The following is a 26,997-nucleotide window of genomic DNA, read 5'->3' as shown; positions in this document are numbered from 1 at the left end:
CTATATCCCACAAAGCCACCTGCTGGATTGACCACGAGACCATCTATTTCCTGACGAATTGCGGCACTAGTCTTCATTGGAGGTGCAAGACTTGTCACTGCGACACCTTTCATAAAGTTCTTGATGTCTCGTCTGAATGGATGGTCAAGAGGGAGGAACTGCCGATGTTTGTCGAAAGCAACATACTTGCCACCCTTCTGCAACCAAATGAACCTAAGACCTTCCTTGCATACAGGACATGGGAACTTCCCGTGAACACACCATGCGCATAATACCCCATACGCCAGCAAGTCATGCATGGAGTATTGGTACCAAATATGCATTAAGAAGTTTGGCTTTGTAGCCCGATCGTATGTCCATACCCCGTCCTCCCAAGCATGGATCAAATCATCAATGAGAGGCTCCATGAACACACCCATATTATTCCCCGGGTGTCCAGGAATAATCAACGACAAGATTATGTTATGTCGTTGAAAGCATACGCCAGGGGAAGATTGAGGGGGATAACGAATACAGGCCAGCATGTGTATGTGGCAGCCGACATTCCATAAGGATTGAACCCATCTGTTGCCAGCGCAACACGTACATTACGAGCATCTCTGGCTTTCTCATGATGAATGCTATCAAAGTGTTTCCATGCTTCACCATAGGATGCATGTACCATCTTGTCAGGATTGTATCGTTTGCCATTTTTGTGCCAAGTCATTTGTTTCGCGTATTCCTCAGTCATGTATAGCCTCTGGATCCTCGGTATGAACGGAAGGTATCGTAGGACTGTCACGGGAATGTTAAGCTGCCTCTTTAGGCCATCACCATCACAGTCTACCTCCATGAACCTTGAGAATGTACACTTTGGATAGTACTTTGCTTCCGCGTATTCTTTCCTAAACAGGACGCACCCATTCCTACAAGCATGTATCTGCTCATACGGCATCTTGAGTGCACGAAGGAGTTTCCGTGCCTCATACATGCTCTTTGGCAGAATATGACCCTTCGGAAGCAGGCTGCCAATAACTGTCAACAAAGCATCAAAGGCGCCTCGACTCAGACTGTACTGCGACTTTAACGCCATTATGCATCCAATGGCATCAAGCTGAGGAACCGTCGTATGTCCATGAAGGGGTTTATGTGACGCGGAAAGCATGTCGTAGAACGCCTTTGCGGTCGACTCTGGCTCCTCCTCCGTTTGTCCCTCGACGAATCGTGCCTCCCCATAGTCATCCAACATGTCCGCTACACCGGCATTAGCATCATAATCCTCGACACGTGGTCTCACCACATCCTCTCTCATACGATTGGCTTCACCGTGGTAGATCCACCGGGTATAGTCTGCCGTAAATCCATTCTTGCAAAGATGTTCCCCCATGTTCTTCTTATTTTGTCTTTTCCTGTTTGCACACTTGCTGCATGGGCAGAGAATAATACTCGCTCCTTTAGCAACTTCGCCAAACGCCATTTCCAAGAAAGCATCGGTCTTCCTGATCCACTCACTAGTCATCCCAACCTGACTTGGGCGGCCAGTGTACATCCACGCACGGTCTTCCATCCTCTAACATATACACCAGAGACAGAGTAATATCAATTGCGCTACGTATATGCACAGGAGCGAGGAATATGGCATGTTATATCAACACAGCAGAATGATCTATAACAACTCCTAAAGATACATGGTGTATTTTTTTTAAAGAAACGTGCATCAGCTGGTGGAACATGAACGGATGCAGTACCTGCGGCGGTGGGGGCACGGCCGAGGGCGCGGGCCGGGGGCAGCACCTGCAATGGAAGCCTCAATTTTGGTTTAATATTCCTAGGTGACTTAATAATATATGTTACATATGTTACATCAAAGCAGGCACAGTCACACACACACAAACCAAAACAGAGATCACAAATTACTAAAGATTAGGGCGCTGCAAGATTAATTCCTGACACCTTCTAGTCCTACTGAAGAAATGATATTGATGCAAAGTAAAATATACGTGTCTAAAAGAGGCTTGGAACACAGACATAATCCATGTGGTGGGCACTGTGATTAGGAAGGCACATCATTGCTGCGTGACTTAGTGCTGCTTATAACGCGTTCAGCTTGAGAATGAACTGAAAATCAGTTAATCAGCGTCTTGAATTTAATCTGATCTCGTGTCCCGTCTCGTTCCTCTCCAGATACATAGTGGACAAGTTGCCTGCGAAGATCGATCTTGATCTCAGTCACGGAGCTGCAGGACCAGAGCATTTATATATAGGTGGTCCCCAAGATAGCTGGTTAGATTAGAAGAGTTTAATCATGCAGCTTCTTAGTGCCTGCAGGCTTGCAGTACTAAGTTCTTATGCTTATGGATTCAGTTCATGAGCTGTTTAGTGAGAGAAAGTAGCTAAGAATACATCACGTCCTGGTAGTTCTGCAAGCATGTTTGATTAAAATCTGTCCTCCTGTTCCTGGGCAAGTTCTTCTCAGGCAACGTCCTGGTCGTTTTTGTCATACCCTACACTCCTACAGCAGAGAACATATACCCAATGCCTCATACTCCTACATTAGTAACACCTGTAATCAACCGTTGCAAACAGGCCATGATTATTGCTACGGAAGAATTGACCTGTTTGTATCTAGATCCCGGTACAGTGAACAAAAAAAATCAAGATACATCTCTGTGCATAAAACTCGAGCAAACAGAGTATACCTGCGGAGGCCGGGGCACGGCCGGGGCGCGGGCCGGGGGCGCGGCCGGGGCCGGGGGCGCAGCGGCGGCTCGGGCCGGGGCGCGGCGGGGGGCGCGGGCCGGGGGCGCGGGCCGAGGGCGTGGCGGCGGGGGTGCAGGGGGGTGCAGGCTGGGGCTGGGGGCGTGGCGGCGGCGCGGGCCGGGGGCGCGGCGGCGGCGGGGGGCCCAGCCGGGGGCGCGGCGGCGGCGGCGGCAGCACAGGCCGGGGACGCGGCCGGAGGCGCGGGCCGGGGGAGCGGCGGCGGCGCAGAAGGGGCGCGGCCGGGGGCGGGGGCGCGGGCGCAGTGTCTGATTTTCGAGCGCGCGTGTGGGTAACGGGCAGGGGCGCGCGCGGCGGGCTGGTTTTATCACCTCTTTGCCGAGTGCCCCAGATCTGAGGCATCCGGCAAAGCCTGCTCTGGGGCACTCAGCAAAGAGGAGGACTTGCCGAGTGCCTCAGATCAGGGGCACTTGGCAAAGAGGAGGCTTTGCCGAGCGTCCCGAACAGGCACTCGACAAACAATTTTAATTTTTTTCCTATTTGGCACCAAACTTTTTTGCTGTGATAGTTACATTCTATGCAACAGTACGTGCAATTTGTGCCCATTAATCGAAGTGTTTGCTATATTTCATCAGTTTATTTCATTTTATTGAATTTCTTGTAATTATTGAAATTTGAACTACAAGTCATACGAATAATGGAAAATAATGAATCAAAAAATGATATTCACGTTATTCAAGCATGCGTTGAGATCTTATCGAGAAAAAAACTAGAAATTTCAAATTTGTACCAGAAATTTCAAATTTGTTGTCCACGAAACATGACGACGAACTTATTGTTCAGTTGTTTTTGAAATGTATAAAAAGCAAATATGGTCCGAAAATTATGAAACTTCTCGAGAAGTAATAATATCACATGTGGAAGCTATGAGAGGTTTCTTTAAAGTTACAATATACGATACTTACAAATTGAAAGTTTTCCAAAGAGGTGTATGATTTTATATATAGACCGATTAGGTGTTAAGCATCGTAGATTGCAAACTTTCACGAAACCTTATAAAAATTTTATCACAATATCCTCACATCATAAAATGACATCTCGACAAGTTTCATAATTTTCCGACCAAATTTGCCTTTCATACAATTTAAATATGACTCGAACACAATTTAGTCGTCATATTTTGTGAATAGTAGTTTTAAAATTTCAGGTCCTGTTTTCGATAAGGTATCAAAGCATGCTCATTAATATAAATAATAATTTTTCATTCATTTTTTCCACTATTCGAATGACCACGCGGTTCAAATTTGAATTATTCAAGAAATTCAATAAAATAAAATAAATTGACGAAATATAGCAAACACTTTGAGAAATGAATCTAAATTATATATGTTGTTGAGGAGAATGTAGGATGACAATAGAAAAAAATTTGGACAAAATAGAGGGAAAAAAATGTACATTTTGCCGGGTGTTTTGCCCAGGCACTCGGCAAAATGCCTCTTTGCCGAGTGTCTTCGAGTAGGCACTCGGCAAAGAGTGACGCCGTTAATTGCGTGGCGCTCGTTTGCGAGTGTCCTGCTTTGCCGAGTGCCCGACACTCGGCAAAGTATTCTTTGCCGAGTGTTTCTATTTGCCGAGCGCCTGGGCAAAACACTTTGCAACAACTCTTGGGCTTAGCTCAAGATCTAAATGCTCTACCTGACTCCCAGGAATCAGATGTCTGGACTTATATTTGGGGTTCTTCCTTATTTTCCTCCTCCAAAGCATACATTCATCTTTCAGGCCATTTGGACTACATCTAGCATATAAATGGCTATGGAAATCAGCATGTCAGAATAAGCATAAAGTCTTCTTTTGGCTTTTGCTTAAGGACAGATTGAGCCTGATCACTCTTGAGGGGAAGAAATATGGCTTTGCCCTCATATAGTTGTGTTTGCTATACAGTGGATGTGGAGGAAACTCTAATTCACATGTTCATCCCCGGCTCATTTGCACATAATTGCTGGGCTAAGATTAGTGTTTACAACCCTAGAGGAGGGGCCTTTCCTTGCACTAGAAGAAATCAGGGATCAACTTGGTGTCCCTTTCTTTGTGGGTATCATCATCATGTAGTGTTGGTATATTTGGATGCAGTGAAATAATCTCATCTTCAAAGGAATTCAACCTCATCCAGAGGCTTGTCGTCTTCACTTCAAGAAGGAATTTGCCTTAGTTATTCTGAGAGCAAATAAAAAATTCAAAGCACCAATATCTGAATGGCTAGAAGCTCTATTGTAATTTTTCTGATTTTCTTTGTTTCTTAAGATATTTATGTGGACACACCCTCTCTTTCTTAATATAAATATAATCAGTAGGGGCGTACCCCTTCTATTACCTTAAAAAACGCTCTAAAGTACAACTAGAGACGTCTAAAAAAGATACGTCTGTAATAATATTACAGATGCGTATTACTAAACCGCGTCGAAGATAATATACTAATTATAGACGCGGGTAGATTGCATCACATAAATGTTTGTACGTGTGTCTCTGATGAGTCGTATATCATGTTTATCTGACACACGTCTCTGATATCCTCGGCGTATTTTAATCCCAGTGCCGAGACCTACAGCACAGCGCCATATTTTTGTTACGCCGCGGCATCGCTGCTTGCTGATTACGCTCCTCCTCTCGCCGATTCCGTCCTGCTCGCCGCCGATTCCGCTCCTTCTCGCTGCCGATTCAGAAATCCATCGCTGTGGTTCCATCATCATCGCTCCTCTCACCAATTCCGCTCCTCCTCGCTGCCCTGCTAACATGTGGCATCCCCTCTCTTGCGTTGCTGTCGCTGGCCGGCCGGCATTCACCCCAACAGTGGTGCACGGCACTGCTACAACCATGGCAGCCTCCCCTCCTAACCCTTTAGCCGTAATCGCCGGCGGCCTCGACTGCAACGGCTGTGGCCGCTGCTGCCCCGTCAGCCCTTCCTACCTTCTGTCACTAGAGCACGGCTGACGGGTACGGAGAGGGAAGGGGGAGACGCTGTTGCTGCCCCAGCGACACGGCCTGATGCCGCCTTCACCGGCCATCGGCCCTCCCGTGCGGCAAATTGTGTTCTTGGGTAAGCTGGCACCTTCGAGCGTATTTATTTGTTATAATCTGATTTCGGCGACCACACTGGTGTTTATGCCATTGATGATTGTCAGGAGGACCCAAAAAGTAGGGAAAATTGCTCCGATGAGTGATGAAGTTAAAATCACATACTGATATATGATATGCATGCAACTGAACACATGACCTACGTTGATCTGTTTTATGTTCATAGCCAAGTCTGTTACATAGCTTTGTGATTAATCCTTCCTCAGTAAATTATTATTTCTCAAGCAAGCTTTCGGATTGTCATATCCAGAACCACGAGACTACGCCTATGGTATAGAATAAGGGATGGAGCATATCACGTTATATTTGTTATAACTGCTTGGATACGGGTAGGACTAGTCGGATCAGAAAGAAACTGCACGAGTAATACTCGGGTAGAACTCGTAAGCTCATATTTAGTTAGAATTCTTTGTAACTATTCCCAGACTATATAAGGGCGGATAGGGACCCCATCGAAACAGAACAACATACATCAAACCCTAAAGCAATACAAACCACCACACATGATGTAGGGTATTACGCCTTCGGCGATCCGAATATATCTAAACCTTTATATTCCTTACACTTTCGAGTTTCTGATCTCGATGATACCCCATCTAAAACCTACCATCTCGGGGTATCGCTCGATGGGCGTGACGGTAAAACACCAAAAGTTGGTGCGTCAGGTAGGGGTGTTCATCGAAGATCCACCGGCGAACTCGATGACATCATTCAACTTCACCAGCGTTGTGCCCGACAAGAGCACAACTTTTGTTTTCAGCTCCTGGATCTGCACCGCGAACCGTTCGGGTAGCTTCTGCAGCCATTTTGCCAACACCAGGGAGCTGGAGGTATCTACTCCAATATTCTGCCGCGATATCGATGACCTTGCCAATGATGTTGGTGAAATTTGATTTTTCAATCTAATTGGAAACTATGAGGGCGAGTACGGATCCAACTCGGTTTCTGCTCGTGACTGGCTAGACCCAGCTCGCGTCAGCGACTGCCTCCACTGCTCAGTTCGACTACAGGTGCGACAGAATAGCCGGCTCAGCCCGAGCGAATGCTGCGGCAGCCGCGCCAGGAGTTTTTTTAAAAAAGGGATAAAAAGAAAATAAAATTCGGAAAAGGGGAGCCGGATGGGAAAAATTCGGAAAATGGGTACCTCCCGCCCGTTGATCGGGCGGGAGGCGTGGGGCCGGGGACCTCCTGCCCATCTAGCGGGCGGGAGGTTCCCCAAGGGCCTCTTCGCAAATAAGAAAGTTATCTTATTCGTGAAGAGGTCCCTGCAGGGGCATCCCGCCCGTCCAACGGGCGGGAGGTGGTGCCGAGGGGTATCCCGCCCGTTGGTCGGGCGGGAGGTCCCCCCCCCCCCCCCCGGCTATATAAACCCCCACCTGCCCCAAAATTTTCATTTTATTCAGCAAAAACCAGAAAAAAAGAAAGGGAGGAGAGGAAGAGAGAAGAGGAAGCGGCGAAGCCCTGTTGACACGTCGATTTGGAGGTATATTCTCATTCTAGCCGTATAATTACTTGAAAATAACTATAATCTAGGAAATAGTTCTTAGGGTAGTTATGTTTTCAATAGTTTTTAATATTTTCAATTGTTTTTAGTATAATTAATATTCTGAATAGTTTAGATTCTGGAAAATATAATGTGGGAATCGCTGAAATTTAGGTTTGTTGTGTATTAATATGTAGTATAACTAGTTTATTAATGATTGACAGATATGTCTTCCGAGAAGGGTATTTTCAGTATATATTACGGAGAAGAAAATGTGATTTATAGGCCGAATGGGGTAGATTTAAGTGAATTCAACTGTGCGGTTAGAGGAATTACCAGACCGCACGAGAAGACATTTGAATCGCTATGCAAATGGTTAATGAGGGGATTAAGGATTAATCAGGAGAAACACACTGTGAGTGTTCAGTGCGTCATAAATCGTACCACTCACGCTTTGATCTGGGAGCTGATGCCACTTGCAAGCAACGAGGACTGGTTAACCTATCTGCAAAATGCAAGTCATTGGCAATGGCCATTGGTACTCCTTATCAGTGTGCACCAGAACCCTTTGATAAACATTGAAGCAGCTGCTCGGGAGGATGAAAATATTGATGAAGAAGTTGAGGAGGCAAATATTGAGGCAGGTGGCACCGCAGCACCTCAATGCGTGGCTGACGAGGGCGAGAACATACCCTTTATTGTTAAACAGCTGCAAGATGAAGAACGTGAATTGGATGAAGCAATGAATGCCGATTCGTCTGATGATGACGATGATGTGCCTGAAGAATGGGTAAGCAGCAACTTCAGTCTTCTTGTCGTACATGACGGATCTAGCGTGCCTTTGGATTGCAGGGAGAATGAAATTGTCCAGGGTGCGAGGTACCACTCAATTGAAGAGGTGAAGGAAGCTGTTAAGTGTTGGTCTCTCTCTTATGCGAGAGTTTAAAACAGTCAAGTGTGAAACAGAAGGTGTTCGAGATGAGGTTTGGTACGTTCGAGGCTGCATATGATAATATTCCTCGATTGCTGGCCGTCCTATGTCAGAGAAATCCTGAAAGCTATTATGATCTGAAATGGCTAGACAGAGGAGAAGGTCCATCCTACATATTGCAGCGGGTCTTTTTCAGCTTGGGTCCATGCATTAACGCATTTCAACACTGCCGACCTCTCCTGTGCATCGATGGGATATTTCTCACAGGAAAGTATAGATTGCAAATGCTGATAGCTATTGGAGTGGACGGAAAAAATCAATTGATTCCTATTGCTTTTGCTTTTGTTGAGAGTGAGAACATAGACAGTTGGTACTGGTTCCTGGAACGGGTTAAGCTTGCAGTCGTTCGGGATAGGGAAGATGTCTGCCTGATTCATGATCGTCACGCCGGCATACTGAGGGCAATACTAGATTTGCAGGAGGGGTGTGTGGAGACCGGAGAGCCGCCCAAGTGGCGTGATGTTCGCAGTAGGTGGTGCATGAGACACATCGGTGCAAACTTTTTCAGACAATTCAAGAACAAGCACCTTATGGATATGTTCAAGAGGCTATGCAAGGAAACAAATCAGCAAAATTTAACAAGCAGTGGCAGAAACTTGATGAACTGACCGGGAAGAAAAGAAGCGAGGACGCAGCAAAAACCAGAACTGCACAGGATGAAGCAGAGGCTTTGTATCTTTTGCCAACAGATACTGCACGTACTCGCAGAAGGTATGGGTCAGCGGTGAAAACCTTTTCTAAATAGATTGAGAATGAACCGAAGGAGAAGTGGGCGTTACTTTACGATACCGATGGTGCAAGGTACGGCATAATGACCACCAACTTCGCCGAGGTTTACAATTGGGTGCTGCGAGGTGTTCGTGGGCTTCCACTAGTTGCAATTGTGGAATTCATTGTCCGCGGGTGTACCGATTACTTTAGGGATCGGTTCACTAAAAATTAGGCATTCATGCAAGATCCTGACAGATATTTTGGAAAAATGATGATAGAATATATGACTAAGAAGGCAGCTAGCGCCCAGCTACACCACGTACGGCAATGTGGTACACAGGAGCTCAAGTTTGAGGTAGCTCCAAAAGACAGAGCACGACGTGGCATGAGACGTCAAACTCCTGTAAAGGAGTGCATTCTCAAATTTGATGGAACTTGTTGCTCATGTATGAGGCCAAAGTTGTTGCACGTACCTTGTTCTCATGTAATGGCTGCTTGTGCGGATATTGGACATCCTGTCGATATATATGTGTCCCATTACTTCAGAAAGGAGATAATTGCCAGCACCTGGCAGTATGAGATATATTGGTTCCGTATGGTTGGACCGTTCACTGAGACAGCGAATCCTGTGATATATATTCCAGACCCAAGATCAGCTTGAGTTAAGAGAGGGCACCGTCAAACACGGCTTATTCGTAATGATATGGATAAGTCAGAGCTCCGTCCGAGGATACAGCGCTGCAGTGCATGTAATCAGAGTGGACACACGTATAAACGTTGTCCAAACAATGATGTTGGCCCCAGTTCTGCTGAAGCTGGCCCTACAGGTGATGCTACAGATGGAAGACCTCCGGTTGCATAGGAGTGGGAGACGTCGGCGATCGAGTGCTACTACGTCATCAGGCATCATTTAGTTGTAATTTTATTTGCGCGTTGTTTGCTCATGTGTAATATTTGCCGCGTTGAGTTTCTACGTTGCAAAACGTTATCGCTTAACAATCTTCATACGAGTTTTAGATACCGTAATCTTATTCATAAAATTGAACTAAATTTTTTTATGTATACAAAAGAATATGGCGAATAAATCTTGTATTTGAAAAAAATCTAAATTTTAAATAGTTTGTGAAACATAAATTCCAACAAAAAAATAACAAAAAAAATAAGCAGGGCCACCTCCCGCCCGCTAGCCGGGCGGGATGCCTGCCTCAGGAGGGGCCTGCAAATAATTTTGGGACCTCCCGCCCGTTGGATGGGCGGGAGGTCCCCGGCCCCATGCCTCCCGCCCGATCAACGGGCGGGAAGTACCCATTTTTTGAATTTTTCGTATCTGGCACCTCTTTTTTGAATTTTATTTTTTTATCCTTTTCAAAAAAAACTTGCCGCACCAGGCGCATGGGGCCGGTGCGGGGGCGCGCGGCCCATTGCGAGTTAGCGGCCCATGCGCTAGCGGGCGGGAGGCCGGCAGGCTGCCAGGCCCTGCAGCGCACGCAGGCCGGAGCAGCCATCCCACGGGCGGACGGCAGGTGCTCGGGCTAGCGCTCGACCTGGGCCACCAGCCGAGGGCAGGCACGTGCAGCCCAACGTAGCTTTTAGCCCAGCTACGTGGTAGGCTGCTTGGGCCAGCACGGAGGCTGTCCAGACTTCGCAGGAGGGAGCAGGCTGTCCTATCAGCTCGGCCCGTGCGCCAGAAGCAAGCACCTGTATCCACAAGCAACAGAGTTCAACATTGGATCATGCGAGTTCGCGGGCCCACGCGGCAAGCGTGCGCCAAATTGATGAGGCGATGACTCAGCATCGAGCTCCACGACTTGGCAGCGACGTCGCACCACGTTAATAAGCCACTCACCACCACTTCAACTACTCTGTTTGATGATTATTTTTTAAAAAAAATAATAATGAGATGGGGCAAAGTATATATACATGATATCTATATGATGAGTTATCTTAAAGGCATACATATGTTTATCATGGTTGAACCTATGATACGTGGGCCCCACTCCTCTCCATGTTTCTAGAAGAGTTTCATTTGCTTGTGCTATCATGAATTGATTCAAGTTCGTTGGTATGAAAGCTGGCCCACCTGCCAAGGACCATGCACATTCACGAGAGATGTAGTGCTAATCATGCTCATGCTGGTTCTTAGAGATAATAGTATTCAAATTGAAGATAAAATCTTGGACGACTTCTTGTTTGCTTAGAGATAGAGTCCGGTTGTTAAACCCGTATATATATTATTATTTGGCTGTGAACAAGCTGATCTGGCTTTAAAGATAAAGCTACGCACGCTGGAAATAGGATCCGATTAGTTTAAACAGGCTCCTACAGGCTGCAGCACTATCTCAGCAGATACGCAGAGTTCGGCTGATCATTGATCAAACTGGCATCTGTCATTGGGTATAGGATTCCGACGAAGTGTATATCATGCAGCGCCCGGCCAGTTTGATTTACCCGGATACTTTGGGATAAAGATATGCATGCGCGCTTGCTGTTAGTAGAGATATAATTCTATTCAGTTTAAACGCCTTGGATTTTGCTTGGCCGAGGGTCAAAGTGCTGGCCTCCACTGCCTATATAAAGCAGCCAGAACCCCGAGGGCTAGAGGGGGAGACGCACGCCAAGGCCACTGCAGAGACGCCGCACGCACGTCAGACGCCGCATAAGAAGCTCTCACCAACAAGCAAGCAGCCGCCGACGAGGAGCAAGCGTACGCGCACATCTTCGCCTCGTCGTCGTCCACGAGAAAGTCTCCACCGTCGCTGAACAAGCAAACCGGTCTACACCAACGTGCAGAGCGCCACGATCTCGTCGAATCGCATCTACTCCAACAGCTCATCCTCGACGCCATGTTGAGCTTCCCGGCAGCTGCTACTCTCGGTGAGCGACGCTAAGAAAAATATATATAAACTTATTTCCATCTATGGCAGCATCATGATATTCGACGCGGCTGTATCCAATCTACTAGCGATGGTGTCCTCGGAAGGAAACGGTTACGGCCCGTACGGCTGATTTCCCCGAGGTGACACGGCTACGTTCAATCTACGTAGCGACGGTGTTCTCGGAAGGAAACGGCTACGGCTCGTACAACCGATTTCCCCAAGATAACATGGCTATATTCAGATTGCATAGCGACAGTGTCCTTGGAAGGAAACGGCTATGCCTCGTATAACCGATTTCCCCGAGGTGACACAGCTATATTCAGATTGCATAGTGACGATATCTTTGGAAGGAAACGGCTATGACTCCTATGACCGCTTTCCCCGAGGTGACACGGCTATATTCAGATTGTACAGTGACGGTGTCCTTGGAAGGAAATGGCTACGGCTCGTATGGCCGCTTTTCCCGAGGTGAAACGGCTATATTCAGATTGCATAGCGACGGTGTTCTCGGAAGGAAATGGCTACGGCTCCTACGACCGATTTCACCAGGATAGCACGGTTATATTCAGATTAAACGGCTACGTCTTGCATGACCGATTTCCCAAAATGACACGGTTATAATTATTCCATGGGTGGCAAGACTATCTTAGGCTCTAAGCTATTTTCTCGTTGATAAAGAATGATGGAAGATTGCTAATTGTACGGCTTGTCCTGTTGCATGGCAGCGAGAGAAGCAAAGAATAATCTTGCAAGCATATCGCTACTGGATTGAAAGTACTAGCTTTGATTATGTGTGGTGTATACCCATGTTCAGATATGCGACTGTAGGCACTTGATCCTACGGCAAACTCGCCTAATATCAGCTTCGGCACTGACACGAGCTGCAGAAGAAATAAAATAAAAAAAAGAAGTCCCGGCGAGCTGGTATATGTAGGTCGTTCGTCTTTTCCAAAGGAGCAATGGCTCTGTTTATGTTTTTGGCTAAGGACTAAGCTGTCTCCAGAGGAATTCAGCTCAAATAAATAAAAGAAAAAAGAATTCGAGATGCCGGAAGGCTATCGAATCAGTTCACCTTGCGAGCGTCATCCAAATACGATCTTAACACCGCGATTGCAATAGAATTCTCCATATCTAGTACCGACGAGGCTAGACGAATTTTTGGCTAAGTGACGAGGAGATGAGGCCATGATTCCATCGACATGTCCTAAATGATAGGATTGGATACTAATTTTGCCGAATACTGACAAGACGAAGGCAACACACATGTCCATGATGAATGAAGTTGGGCTATATGACTGGGCACCGACGAGGCGAAAGTCACCCCTTCATCAACATTTTCCGTTTACTACCGATGTGGAGGCAATACTATTGTGACCAGGTTTCGGCGAAACAAAGCCACCCATACTTATTCTACACTCTATATATTTTATATGGACGACGAGCAGATGACTTGATGACGACCATAAAAGCGTAGCTTAATCGGAGGTGTTCTGTAGACTCGCTCTACGGATATAATTAACCGGACGCACCTAGTAGGCCCCGGGAATCAGCAAACTACGCAATCTCTCCAAGTCAGACCTCTCCTTAAGCATCCACGCAAAAGACGGAAGAAGACGAGCTGTCCCGAGTCATATATTCATGAATTTTGTAAAAGATCGAAACTAATGAAATATATGTTCTCGCAAATGTGCGCATGTGTTCCTTATGTGCCGTCTATTATTTCCCTCATCCTTGTTTTTATTTTCGCGAACATACTCATTTCGACTAGAAACTAGTCAAGGACAGGCCTCATACCATCGACAACTAATCGGAATCGACTTCGACTAGTCAAGCTCCATTAACAACCGTTGTGGCTTCATCGACGACCGCCACGGCTTCGTCGACAATCACCCACGAATCAAGCTAAATCATATTTTGATAAATATTTATCAATTAAATGCTCCCAAGTTTCCATGGCTATATTCTCTAGTCTCCGCGACTACTGCAGACCATGTCGTTCAAGCTCCCGACTACCTAGATGGTCCACCCACTACAGAGGCAGTTGGGCTTTTGAGTCCAGAAACGCACGCTCCGTGTACTGGTTCCCGACCAGTACTAGCTGCTTGCGTTCCAGAAGGGGTTCATAACTCCCATAATTTCAGAAATGCTCCGTGTATCCCAACCAGTACTAGCTGCTTGCGTTCATGAAGGGGTCATAACTCCTATAATTCCAGAAACGCTCCGTGTACTAGTCCCGACTGGTACTAGATGCTTGCTTTCCCGAAGGGGTCATAACTCCCATAAACTCAAGTAACGCTCCGAGTACTGGTTTCCGACTAGTACTAGCTACTTGCATTACTGAAGGGATCATCACATCCATAATGTTTGCCATGTCCTTTTACAGTTCAAGATTCAACGGCGACTCGGTCGAACCCCATGCTCGGGGGCTGGCACCGCAGACAGCTCGGCATACCTTCAACGACTCATCTAGCTCCCATGCTCGGGGCTAGGTGCAGAAAATAACTTGACGTATCACTGTGCGGAAGCTGAAGAGTTTTTTTATAATATTTGTTTTGAGCAATAATTTCAAATTATTTTGGAGAAACTATTTGTTTAACTATTTTTTCTGGGATGTCATCCTAAAAAAATAGGTTTTCAAATTTCTGAACCAATTGACCCATCTTAACCATCAACACAAATTCTTAATTTTTTTTCTATACAATCCATGTCACTATTCTTTGGATCCCTTTTTCTAAACCTCGGGATTTTGCGGCAGAACCTTCCAAATGAATCCGGCTCAAGTGCACTAATATTCATCCATAAAGATGAACCGATTACCATGCACTTCAAACGGAGTAATCTGACAGTCTGCCGGGTAAATCCTGATGCGACCACTTTAGATTTTGATCAAAACAAAGCGTGCACATAACTCGCACGAAGGCAAGTCCAGAGATTACAACATTCCACAGATTTTATCTTCACCAATCGGGCATCAATAAATACAAGTTGAGTTCATCACACGAGTGCTTTAGAGTTCAACAAATGAGTACTTTAATCAAAGTTTAACAGTAGCGGAAAATAAAACATGATCCTCTATCATCGGTTTGATACCACGATGAAGCCCATACGTGGCATCACTTGGCGGAGTCATTGTTGGCCGGGGACAGATCCCATTCCACGGACCAACCAGTCGGCAAAGTACTCAGCCAAGCCAAACCAGCTGTCATATCTTCAAAAGACACACCTGAAAATATTGTCACAAGCAAGGCTGAATATACTAATACTCAGCAAGGCTTATCCGACTAGTGGTATATAAATACCGACTACTATACATGCATGGCTCTAGGGTTCTAGGGATTCATTTTGCTGAAAAGCAACAAAGAGTAGGTCCTTAATTTTATATTTTTGTTTTCCATATTCTAGTTCATTTAACCAGTCTAGGTTAGCATCTATCTCTAAGCAAATATGGTGGAAAATATTTAATCATCCAACAAGTTTCATCATAGCCATAATTTCTCTTGTTACTCTATGTGGCAGAAGCATTAAGCAGTCTCAATTACCGTGAGAAACGAACGATTCGAATCGAATTTCTTAACCTTGCGAGGGAAACCTAAACATATGTCACGTGGTTACTCAAAAACTCACACGTGCAACTTTTCCCCTTTATTCCCGTTTCATGGATCCGGGCCACTATCCTCGAGTACAAGAGGTCCACGAACCACGGATGACGCCAGGCCATGGTTGCTCCTACACTCACCATTGGGCCCATGGGAACAGCGTCAAGATGGTGGAATCTGTTCACGCACCGGCTCAATCGAGCACTTAAACTTACCGATTATTATATTCTCGGCATGTGGTTAGTACTTTCAAAAGCTTAATCACCACTACCACACACTGCGGCCTTAGTATTTTTCACTACTCAAACGGGACCTCAACCATGAGTACTTTACCACAGCCCCGCCTATCAACCTTACAGTTGCAGTATGCGGTAAAACATTCAACTCCTAAAATTCTCGCGAGTGGCAGGAAACCACTCGACTTTTACCATACCTATTAGCAGAGCAACTACTTGAACTTCCTGTTCTAGTAGTTATTATATTAGTGCCTAGGATCATGCAGCTAGGGTTCCAATCAACTCCTATGAACTTAAATGCATAGGTAAAAGGAACAACAGTTGCATAATTTAAATACTGGGATCATGCACTGGGGGCTTGCCTTCTTGAGCAAAACTAGTCGGGGGTTCTTCTGAATGTTGGTCCAGGTCTTCAGCGACTTCTGTTAGATTCATCTGAGCTTCACACTGCTCAATCTCGGACTCGGGCACCAGATTGTAGATCTCATCGGTGAGAGTAGTCGAATCTATATGAATGCACATGTATGAGTGGTTTTACTAGTACAAGATTGCACTATAAAGTAGTCAAAACTTCAGTTAAGTAGTCGAGCACTTTATATTCTTTTTTCTGGACAGTCATTTATCGAGTACTTATCTGGATTAACTGACTTCATTCAGCGAGCGAGTGGTTTTGCATGTTGTAAACGGTCATTTTTAACGGTAAGCATTGGTTAACCAAAACTACTCGTAGAGGTAGTTTCTGAGTTGCAAAACTAAGAGGTAGTTTCTGAGTTGAGATTTTTATGCAAAGCTCGTTACTTAAGTATAAATTCAATGTAAAAGTTTTAGCCATTTTTATTCAGCAGGTTAATCATGAAAAGTTTATTAAACAGCTACCGCTAGGATCAAGATCTATTTGCTCAGGACAAACCATGCAAGAACTGATGCTCAACTTTTTACTGATCACACTTACTCGCATGAGTAGTTTACTGTAAATTTTGCAGATTTTTCTTATGCAAGAAACAGAGGCTAATATTTTAGTTATAAGAATCTAGCCTATAACAAAAGTACTCGAAACAACTAGCTGTGCTTGGATTTAGAGCATGAAATTTTTATGGAAGACTTTACTCCTAGCATTGAACCTACCATCCAAGTTTCATAAGCAGCTCTTTCTTGAAACTCTTGGAACAATTAAAAGATATTTAAATTTAATTTAAATCTACAGCTAAAATTATGTGAAAATAGTTCAATATCCTTTTACAAAGTTGTAGATCTTAACTTAAGGAGTCCAGAACATCTTAGTTTGTGTTTCTAGGATCTTTCTTTGAGTTGTTTTGCATCCTCAAAGTTAATAGATTGGTTTTCAAAGTTCTAGTTTCAGGTTTACAAATGAGTCCCTGAGATTTTATAGAAAATTTCTCGGAAAGATTGAAATCAAAGCAAATGGGTCCTGTGCACAAGGAAACGGCGACTGCCGGCTAAAATACGGCGACTAGGGTTGCCGGTGGTGAGGGGCAAAGATGGGGGAGGTAAGAGGGGAATAAACCGCACCTGTTGGAGGTCTTGGGTGGGGAAGGGGTGGACCGAGGCGGCTTGCCGATGGTGGCATAGAGCCGCCGGTGCGGGTGGCGGTGGCGACGGTCCGGTGAGGAAGATGGCGCGGAGACCGGCTGTGCAGCCTCGGGGTGAGACGGAGAAGGTGGTCGAAAGGTTAGTTTGGACAATATGGGGATGTTGTGGTGCGTCCACACGTGGGTGGTGACTCGCCGGAGTTGGGGTTGGGGGCGACGAGCTTAGGGGCCTCTGGTGGTGCTTTTATAGGCGTGAGGGGAGGGATGGTGGCCTGGGCTCGAGCTGCAAGGGGAGGCGAGACCAGGCAAACCCAGGGGCGCAGCCGCCTTGCTGGCGCCGGCGGGGCTCGCCGTGGCGCCAGCAACGCCCGCGGCAGAGGAAAAGCGCCGTGTGGAGACCTCTTGAGGGGGGTAGCGTGAGATCTTGTGTGGGTCGTGGAAGATTTCCCGTGCGCTGGCAGGTCCACTTGGCCGGGCGGCCTCAGCTGCGCTGGTTTGCGCTAGCTAGCTGGCCTGCCGGCTATGGGATAGGGCAGGGGAGGAGAGAGGAAGGAAAAGATGATGGGACTTATGTGCAGAAAACAAAAACAGCGGGGCTAAGTGAAAAAGGAGCTAAAAATTATTCTTCCCAAGGTCAAATTAAAAATATTTGAATACCATTTTTATTCAACTTTTCAACACAAATATTTTCTCTTTTATGACCATGTCCATTTGAGCAATGTATAAAAAGTTATTTTGAAAACCCGAAAACTAGTATTTAAAAGACACATCATTTCATGTGAATTTATGCACTGTTAGCCTTTGAGTTCAACTAGACTTTTATTGCTCTTAGTATGATAGATGTGCCATTAAATTTTTAGAATCAGTTGTGATCAACTGAAAGTTACAAGGGTTTGTTTGCAAGAGTTCAAATGTTTATGCATAAAATACACGTACACAAATTTATTTGCTTGAAAAGTAGATTTTTTATAGGTTGTTTTATACTTCTCTTACTCTTTTGTGACTGATTTCATGGTTTGGATCTTTGTTCAGTCTTTTAGACACTAGAGTGTCACAAATTTGGATTCAAGGCTCGGAAGCTGTTGACAGCTTATTTTTCAAATTTTTGAAAGATAAGATGGAAGATTCAAGACTAATTTGATCCTCAGCGTAATTCTTCGATTCAACTTAAGGCTCGGGGGATACTTCGTATGGAGTGCGCGTTTCATCGCACCCGATATAAAAGAAAACTTGAAGATTACTCGAGGCTTGAGCACACAGCCTCGAGACAGCCAAGAAAGTACTCGAAAGACACATTCAAGATGGAGTTTCGGAAGAACTTGAAGACGCCTTCAGAAGTACTCGGAAGTCTACAGTACTCGGTTACGGAGAGCTCGGGGGCTTATCAGACCCGGGGCCACGAGACTACGCACGTGGCATAGACTTTCTAGAATAAGAGATGGGGCATGTCGCATATCTTATACCTATTGTAACTAGTCGGATACAGGTAGAACTGGTCGGATCAGAAGAAAACTATACGGGTAGTAATCATATAGGACTTCTAAACTTGTATCGGGCTGGGAATCTTTGTAACCCTATCCCCCAAACTATATAAGAGCGGGTAGGGACCTCCTCGAAACACAACAACACATGAAACTAGTCAATACAAACCACAACACAGAACATAAAGTATTACGCCTGAACATAAAGTATTACATCTTTGGTGGCCGGTCGACGATACCCCACCTAAAATCTACCACATCAAATAGTTCCTCAATATTACCAAATAGTTCCTCAATATTACTGGTGGAAAAATACTAAATGGTCACTTTCCTATAATTTTCCGCAACCATTGGTGCCCCTCGTGGAAAGATCCCATACCGACCGGCACCAAATACCATATATACACTGACCGAATACTATATTTTCAGGAAAATCTGAAAACAGGAAGAAAAATGAAAAATTCAGCGAATACAAGATCAAAATCGGTTGAGCCAATTTCCGGACTGAATTAACAGATCCCATATTTATACAGGAAATTTCCGACGGAAATACCGTATTTAGTGCCAGGCCCAAAGCCCGCACCTTTATAATTTTTACCCAAGCGCCTCGTACCTGATTTATAGCTTACCTGCTCCTCGTACCTGATTTATAGCTTACCTGCGCAGCGCCTACTCCATCGCTTGGCGAGGTGGCACTAAAGAAAATGCGGACCTGTAGCTAACGTGCTTGCATGCTGCCATACAGCCTGGGCCTTGGCATCGCAGGGGGCTACGGATGCGGGCCATGGTGGCCCAGTAATTCACGGAAGGAGCACCGAACTTGTTTGCCCTTTTCCATTTCTTTTGTTTTCCATTTTTTTGAGTAAATAGCACCCACCATACAACAACTTGTATTGATATATCACTTTGATCCAACAAGTAACAGAATACGTAAATTGATATACAAACTTGTTAAATATGTGCATATACGGCCATATGTACCCCTATGCAAATATATTTTGTCAACATGGCAAGTGACTTGGACGATTTTTTTTCATATTATCTCCTATCATTATTTTTTTGATAAAGATTTCCAAACACCTAGGTACAAAAGGTTCTATTTTTTTTTTTGGGCGGTTAAACGTGGTACCGCAAAAAATGGATTGACTATGCATGGAATATCCATATATTCCATAGGAGATAAGTAGGTATAAAGGTAAAAAATTATTGTATTGACTGTCAATGCAACGTTCAATAATGTATCTTTTGTCCAAGCTGTTTAGTCATTTTTTCCACGCCAGCTATTCACTAGTACGTTGAAATTTTAAGCTTTACACATCTTTAGTCACTTTTATCCCTACTTAATTCTCGTTGGAAACTATTATCACTAACTAATATTGAGATATTGGTATTAAAATGAAATTTATATTGTTATATTTATACAATGCTGCTTGAAAACTGTATATAATAAGATACTTGTTAGGAATTAACGTACCCTCCTGCATCTTGGTTAGTTTCACCCCTGGTTAAGATATAGATGAGAAGAAGGGATAGAAAATATGAGGTTACATGCATAAAAACATCCACGTCACCTATCACGGAGGCAAAATACATCTACATGGTATACATGTGACCATATATGTGCACATTTGACAAATTCGTGTATCCGTTTGCAAACTTTGCAACTTGCTGGACTAAAGATACAGCCATACAAGTTGTTGTATGGTGGGTGCAATTTACTCTTTTCTTTTTTCTTTACAACTCTTTCCTTTCATTTTTCAAGTGTTTCATAACAACTAAAAAAGTAACTTGCTGCTATTTGTTTACTAGTGTTCTATGGAAACTATAGCTTTTATTTGTAGTTCTATCTACTTATCTATGACAATATTTGCCTATGTATTATGTATGGTAAAAACTTTGCATCGAGTTGAATGTTTGAAGTAGTGATGTGCGTCGTGTTCCCGATTTGAACTACCGATTCCTGATCGCTATCGACATGTTCCGGATCGAAATATTTCATTTCCGACATCCCGTATATCCGATTTCATACAGGAACCAGATTTGAACTGGTGAGACGAGGATTTTCAGTCCAACATCCCCAGCTTGCTTCTTTCTGTTCGACGCGGAGCTCGCAGCCTCCCCACCCTTGCTTAGCGTCTAAGCTCGATATCGATGAAGAATTTTAAGAAGACGGTCAATCTCCATATGAGTCAGATGAGAATTCACAATAACAGGATCCTTTGCGGTTCATCACCGGTTACGGATCGTAACAACTATCACCATCACCCCGATCACGCTCTCCGATCAGTGGCAGTTTTCTCTTCCGTCCCTACCGATAGTAACTGATCAACTTACTGTTGGATAAGCATATCGGCTTCTCCTGTTCCTGTTCCCGTTCCCGAATAAAAATATGAAAACAAAAGTGATTAGGGTCTTTCCCCGACTGTTCCGACCACTTTCATCTCTAATTGGAAGCCTCTAGCTCGTTTGCCATCCAACAATGCCTACTGAACAGCTCGTCCGCACTGGCACATTTGAGTCACGAGTTGCAGCTTGCTCGTTATTTGTAATGAGGAAAAACATGAGCTCAGCTCGTTAGGAAAGTGTAACGAGCTGAGCCGAGCGTGCCAACTGAACTTGCAACCTTTTTGCCCAGCCCTATCCGTATTAATATGGAATTGAATGGCCAGCAACATAGAACCCAGTATTTTACCCCCAAATAATATGGTTCCGCAAAGCACTTGCTAGATGATGATGCACTTTACTTATATTCATAACCTAGTTTTTGTGAGTGTTTAATCCCCAAGGCACTTTGTGAGTGTTTAGAGAAATGATACCTTTGTTAGTAAAATATATTAATCCAGACGATGATGCACTTTGTGAGTGTTTGGGGATTGCACCCGTCTGGATTAAGGCTTTGTTCGGTTGGCAGGGGTGCAATCCCCAAGAGGATTTAATCCAGACAGGGATTGAGTGGACCAGCTTGATGTCACCCAATCCCTGTGGGGGTTTAATCCCCTCATCTCCTTAATCCCTTGCATTGTTCGGTTGAGCAGGGATTAATATCGGGGGATACAGACAACACACACATGCAGCACAACAGATCAAGTGACACTACAGAAATTGTGTCAGTTATTGAAAGTAAATTGACCAAACACCTTGACACAAGACACACATGACCAGGGTTACCCATGATACTAGGCTCGATTCTGCCACAACAAAACCACAACATCTAGCATGAATCTGACAAGGTCATTATGGATAATAAAAATAACAGGTTTGAACAGTACAGTTCAACACACAACATTCCCTTAATTTCAAGAAGGTCCTAGCGATGGATTTCACCTTCAGCTTCGTGTAGGAATGACTGCAACCAACAAAGAAGACTAGACCTTCAGATGTGCACCATGGAAAGTGCTGCTCTAACCTGCATATGATTAAGCTTGTATCAGGACAAATTTATAACTGACTAAAGCCATATAAAACTAACAATTGCATGTATGCAGCAGAAAAGAAACTGATATTTAGAAAAATTTCAGTATCAGACTTTCTATTAGGAAACCATTCATCATTTAATTTCTTAAACAAAGTAAGCTTATTGGAAACACAGGATATACAATATTAACACTTAAGTCGTCAGTTGCAAGCAAGCGATTTAGTTGTAGTGCTATAAACTGGAATGCTGGTTTCAGAAACATGGGAGCAACAATTGGAATTCTGTCAAAAGAAAGATAGAAAAAATGTACACCCAAGAGTCCAAGACCTCCTCCAGCAATGAAATTAAGTGGCTCCTACAGTAGCTAACCATGCACATGCTGCACTACTTAACATCAGTGTTGTAGTAGCAAAGCTGACAAGTAACATTAGTGTGTTCATGAGCATCTCAGGACTCAGGAGGCTGCTTTAGTGATCCAATATCATACAGCTTGGTGGGAGGTTATGTCATTGTCCAGAGTAATGAATGGCACACAGCTGCAACCCTAACCGATGCAGGGGCAATCTGCAAATTAAACTATTCAGATTAGAAGCCTACTCACAAGTCAGCACCACAAGCCTGGTTCCAAATTCTTTAATGAGCCTAGTTAATCATTCTAATAGTTGATAAAGCACTCATGATCAGTTGAATGGAGCACATGCTGGTTGATAAAGCATAAGTTCCTGGCAAAAATTAGCTACAAACTTGTTCATGACATGCATACAAAAGTTGTGCAAGCTGACTAAAGGAAAAAAAAAAGCTACAGACTTAATCATTAATGCCACTTCTTTGAAATTATTTCTGTAATACACTTACATAAACATGCTAGATTCAGAGTATAGAAAGAAAGGCAAAGCACCTGCATCTGATCAACAAGTTCACATTCACATATAACTGAAGTTAACGCATACATATGACATATCCCTTGCGACTAGAACTGCAGCAGCACAAGTACATTCAGATTCTTTGTTCTCCCACGTGAACCGGCTACATAATATCGAAAGTGATGTGTTTGCTTCCGGGGCATGGCGGATTTCACCCGTAGCCCATCAAAGAAGAAAACCAAATTGCAAGATCGGGATGGCCGCCGGCCATCCGAGCATGCTAATCACGAATCAAGAACCGGATCCGGCCTTCCAGGCATGCGAATCACGAATCACGAATCACGAATTGGATCCGGCCATCCAAACATACAAATCAAGAACCTACCAAACTCTAACCCGTGAGAGAAGAGGGAAAGGAAGAGAAGGGAGACGGGATTACCGGAGAGAAGGCAGACGAAGGAGATGGACGCTGGGAAGACCGAGGCGTCGCCGTCGCTGCTGTGCCCCCTCGCGGGTTCGCAGCGCCGCCTCCGTCCGCCGTGCGCTGCTGCCTCCGTCCGCTCGCCTCGCGCGTGGGTGTTTCCCACGCCACCTGGGTCGGGGGTGAGATCCCAGGCCGTGGTGGGTGGAATGACCGGGGTTGGACCGGGAAACAAACCACGAGTGGGCTAAACGAACACAAATTTTGTGGTGGGTCGGGATCTTAACCAGGCCGGGGTGACCCACGGGGGTTGGGCCGCAAACCCGGCCAATCCCGGCCAAACCGAACAAGGGGTAAAATAGTTTGAGTAAATTAAGTTTTATTCTTAAACACAATAAGTGGATTGAAGAGGACAGTAAAATAAACTTTTTGCTTTCCTTAATTTAGTAGATCTACCAGTAGCTTCTATTAGAACTGAGTACTCTGGGGATTATTCAACATCTGTAGTAGAACGGCTTCAGCGAGCACTGCATCACTTGATAATAGGTTTAACCTTCATAATGTCATCTCACCGCGCTGAGCACTGCATCACTTGATAATAGGTTTACCCTGCATATTGCCGTCTCACCAGTGCCGCAACAATTGGATCTTATATTCTATTCTAACAATGATAATGTAAGAACCACCCAATTTAACATCATTTTAAGCGAACCGCCGGTCATTAATATTAAGACGAGAGCTAATACGCGCTCGCGCTAAGAGCGTGCCACGTGTTAATCCACATCTAAGTCATAAACAACTGACTCATCATTCGCCAAAAATAATGTCAAATCCGGTAGTCCCGGTATGTGCTCCACCATATACCCGAGATCATGCATACACACGTACCGTTTACAATCACATATATTGCCGATGGACCATAAAGAGCAAGTTTTAAGCAATAAGGGTTACAACTAAACATTATAAGTTCAATGAAGTGAGAGGTTCAAATCTAAAATTTAAATTTCAACAATAAAATACAAGCCTCGGTCTCACTACTTAACATTATAAGAAAGGTACATAGATCATCAAGTTAAATGTTGAACATGTCATCCCCAAAAGAACGATTTCGCAGTGGATAACTAATAACGATAAAGTGATGGAGTCTTACTCAAGGACACCATCAAGGCCGCATCGACCTACTCCTCGCCCGCACTGGGGTCGGCGGGGTAGAAGTGGCCAAACACAACTTCCGGCTCAGCTGCACGTTAGTTTACAAAGCAACATGAGTACAAAGGTACTCGCAAGACTTACGCAATTTAATTAATAACTAAGGATTATGCAAATGAAGGCTCACAAAATAAGGCTTTAGGGTTAAGTAATTTGCATAAGCATGAGCTTTCTAATCTAACACCTAGCTTTCTAGCATTTTAATTATCTTGCCCAAACCACCTTAACTTTTAGTTAACTAAATTACAAAACAAAGAGTATCATGAGTTGACATAAACCAAGTCCGAACAAAATCGATACTTCTACGAAGAATTCATTGGATAATGAGCTTACTCATAACCGAGAGCGCGGCAATTCGAATTGATTAATTAACCTTGCAAGGGTATACTTCTTTACCCACATGACACAAGAACCATGCGACTCACCCAACCGATCACGTTAAGCAAGGGGGTACTCGCATCAACCTTTTCCGACAAGTCTCAACTGTTGAACATCACACCTAACTTGCGCGGAGAGTTACCTAGGTCCATCGGGGACACCCCTAAGCCTCTCTACAAAGCCCTATGGCCACGCATCTAGGACTGTGCATCAAAGATTAAAACTTAGAAGGTAATCGGCTCATCCATACCATGATTGGATATGTGGTAGTACAATAACATGCTCAAAACCGAGGTCATCCACGGACGGTCCTTAACCGATTCAAGCGGATTATGCCTATGAGACTCCTTTCTCGAGATGCTACAGTCCGCCCAAACCACGAAACCATTTTTTTCCAACTAGACCGATACAAACTTTCAACATTCCAAACTCGGACAAGCGCGAGCAAGGTAAAAGTTGTGTACTGTGCAAAGTGATCCTATTCCGACAATTTCTTCCAAGTTACGAATCAACGCTAAGCATGGCTAAGCATTTATTCAATTGATTAGTTACTAACTACAAGTGTCAAGATATGGATATATAAAAGCAAGGGAGGTCAATGTATAAAAATAGGATCGACAATGCAATAGATAATATTTAGCATAAACACATATACCCGAGTGAGAACTAAATCCAAATCAAGTTAAGTGGGTCAAGGAATCATGCTTGGCTGCTTGTCTTGGTTTTCTTCCGGCTCGACAACGAATTCAACTCCCGGCTCGATTTCGACGATCTCGGCGGGCTCAACAGGCTCGTTCTTCGATATTTCGGTCACTATAATGCATGAATAAAATGTATACATTAGCATAATGTTGATGATATGAAAATAATATGATGAAATGAGAAATGAACATCACACTTAACAAAGAAGCACACGAACGCTAGATGAAGAGCTCGCCGACTACGCTCGTAAACATAAAGACCGAAACGAGGGTTGCTCAAAACAATTCATGTAGCAAGCATAAATCAAGGTTTAATTTTTTGCATACAGAGGACATCATAAGGAACTCATGAGTGTTGGATTTGCAGCAAAATCATTTTATTAGAATTACTTATGCAATCCATAATTTTCAGCTACTCTAACAAGTTAAATCTTAAAAGATATGTTAAACATTTCTATAAATTCTCAGAAAATTATCAGGGAAAATAGACATGAAAACAAAGCTAACAGAAGTGGTTTTGACATTTGGTCACCTTTCAAACAAGAGTTATAATTAAACAAGCTTGTAGGAAGAAAATAATTAAACACACCAAAATCCTACTAAACAGCATCAATTCATTTGCACAAGTTGTACCCCTAGACAGAACATTTCATTGGGATTCCAACAAAATTTAATTTTATATTTGTAGAGCACCCTACTATTTATCAAGCAATTTACTCACTTTGGCAAAGATTAATAATAACTAAGTGTACGGGACATTGACATGCACAACATCAATTTTTCCATGCAGATCTATCACATAGGAACCAAACAAAATAAGTTTCATAATTTTTGGAGGCCTACAAAAATTTCTATGAAATTTAAAAGTTCACAGCACAATAAAACAAAATCAAAACCCTGAAAAATGCTACTGCCACCCGGATCTGGCGCTTTCAGGCGCCGACAAGTGGGCCCACGAGGCCAAGCAGGCCTGGGCCGAGTCAAGGCCGGCCGCCGGCCTTGACTCGCCGCTGGGGCGCGGCCAGAGCGTGCCCACGATGCGGCCCGCGTGCGACGCGACGTCGCGGCTGCCAGCGAGGGAACGGGATGAGGGCGGAGTGCGCAGGAGGAGCCTGGCATGGCGGGGGTGCTCACTCGCGGCACGGACACGCGATGCAAGGCGGCGGGCGGCGGCGGACGAGGGCGGACGCCGAGGGGTTCCTGCGAGGGGAAAGGGAGGCCGGTGAGAGCTGGGGTCGAGCGAGGAGGTGCAGGAGG

General features: G+C 44.5%; 2 long non-coding RNA genes across 2 annotated transcripts; one reads left to right on the top strand and one right to left on the bottom strand.

Annotated features, from left to right (window-relative positions):
- The first annotated feature begins 11,627 nt into the window (after positions 1 to 11,627).
- LOC112897800 lies at positions 11,628 to 12,680 on the top strand. Its single transcript, XR_003229744.1, has 2 exons — positions 11,628 to 11,888; positions 11,977 to 12,680. It is a non-coding gene; the product is annotated as an uncharacterized LOC112897800 (long non-coding RNA).
- Positions 12,681 to 21,831: 9,151 nt separating this feature from the next.
- LOC112897621 lies at positions 21,832 to 23,678 on the bottom strand. Its single transcript, XR_003229692.1, has 2 exons — positions 23,471 to 23,678; positions 21,832 to 22,159 (listed from the first exon to the last, which is right to left on the bottom strand). It is a non-coding gene; the product is annotated as an uncharacterized LOC112897621 (long non-coding RNA).
- Between the last annotated feature and the right edge of the window lie 3,319 nt (positions 23,679 to 26,997).

This window comes from Panicum hallii, chromosome 6 (genome assembly GCF_002211085.1).
Source record: "Panicum hallii strain FIL2 chromosome 6, PHallii_v3.1, whole genome shotgun sequence".
NCBI classification, from domain to species: domain Eukaryota; kingdom Viridiplantae; phylum Streptophyta; class Magnoliopsida; order Poales; family Poaceae; genus Panicum; species Panicum hallii.
This window is presented reverse-complemented; position numbering and strand designations above follow the sequence as displayed.